At 44.0% G+C, this 1,571-nt stretch overlaps 1 protein-coding gene across 2 annotated transcripts in view; it reads left to right on the top strand.

Moving 5' to 3' along the window:
- The window catches only part of LOC106460185 (ras association domain-containing protein 1-like), a 45,008-nt gene that overhangs the window by 9,963 nt on the left and 33,474 nt on the right, over positions 1-1,571 (top strand). The window lies entirely within an intron of this gene.

Raw genomic sequence — 1,571 nt, 5'->3', positions numbered from 1 at the left:
GGACCGATAAAAGGGACGAGCTTCTAGAGAAGTTTGAGAGAGTTTACTGGCAATGTAACAAACTGGGGTACAAGAGAGCTCAATGCTGGTAACTTCAACACAGGGAAGATGCCACGGCAGGAACGGCTGCTACCCAGAAATTTTGTTGGAACTGTGGAGAGCAAGGACATATGAAGAGACAGTGTAGGAAGAACACTTCTAATACGTCAGCTTCGGGAAACCAGTAGTGGTTGGTGCTGAGGGACGCCCACCAACCCCCATTGTGAAAGTCCCAACAGCTAAGTGTAAAATGGCAAGCACACATAGTGTTTATGTGACAGGAAAGTTAAATGGCCAAAAGTGCAACTTTGTCATAGATTCTGCATCTCAGCAAAACCTTGTGAGTATCAAGGTGCTAGATCACAAAGGAGTACCAGAAGCCATACAGAAGCTCTGTGGTGTGACAGTACATTATACAAGGTTTTGGAGACCAGTGTGGGTAACTATTGAGCTCATGGGCATAAAGGATAGACACGAAGTATACTTGGCTGACATTGAAGACCCATGCATATTATGGTTGGACTACTTACTACCGAGGAAGTGTGTAGTTAACTTTGATAAAATGACGTTTGGGAACAACAAAGGCCAAATTCCGGTAAATGTTAAAAGAGAGGTTGAAATAACCAAGTGCCATCAAACTGAACTCAAGGTGACTGAAGGAGTCGATGATGGTGAAGTGGAACCAAGTATAGACATTAAAGCAGAACAGAAGAAAGACCAAGATTTGAAGCCAATAATTGAATTTCTACAAGCAAGTGTTTTGCGCCTTGCTTGGGAGAAGGTGTCTAGCTTAAGCCCTGTGACAAAGAACTATTGGGTACAATGGGACCAGTTGAAGCTTGAAGATGGTATTCTTCTCCGGAGATGGGAAACTGCAGATGGAAAGTGACGACCTGGCAAACGGTTGTACCGAGGAAGTTACGGGAAGTTGTGCTGCGTCAATCCCACGATAGTTTAACAGGAGGACATCTCAGAGTTAAGAAGACATTGAGTCACCTACAACAGAGATTTTACTGGATAGGTATGAGGCAAGATGTGGAAGAATGGTGCAGGACCTGCAGTACATGTTGTGCTAAAAGGGGTCCCAAGCATAAGGGAGACGTGCTCCAATGAAGTTATATCAAGTTGGCGCACCAATGGAAAGAGTAGTCATTAACATTGCTGGTCCATTGCCCCAAACTCGTTCTGGAAACAAGTACATTTGTGTGGTGATGGATTATTTCACCATGTGGCCTGAGGCATATGCAATACCAAATCAGGAAGCTACAACTGTAGCTTCAGCTATTAGTGATTTCTTCTTTGGGTTTGATATGCCATACGAACTGCATTCCGATCAAGGCCGTAACTTTGAATCAGCTGTGTTCCATTAATGCTGCAAGCTGTTTGGCATACGAAAGACCAGGACAACACCACTTCACCCACAGTCTGATGGGATGGTAGAAAAGTACAATTGGACACTGGGACAGGAATTGACAAAGTTTTGTAATAGCCGCCAAGATGACTGGGATGTCTTAACTCCTTCCACTGTTGAT

This window comes from Limulus polyphemus, unplaced genomic scaffold (assembly GCF_000517525.1).
Source record: "Limulus polyphemus unplaced genomic scaffold, Limulus_polyphemus-2.1.2 Scaffold725, whole genome shotgun sequence".
Taxonomy (NCBI): Eukaryota; Metazoa; Arthropoda; class Merostomata; order Xiphosura; family Limulidae; genus Limulus; species Limulus polyphemus.
The sequence above is the reverse complement of the archived record's forward strand: the minus strand, read 5'-3'. Positions and strand labels throughout refer to the sequence as shown.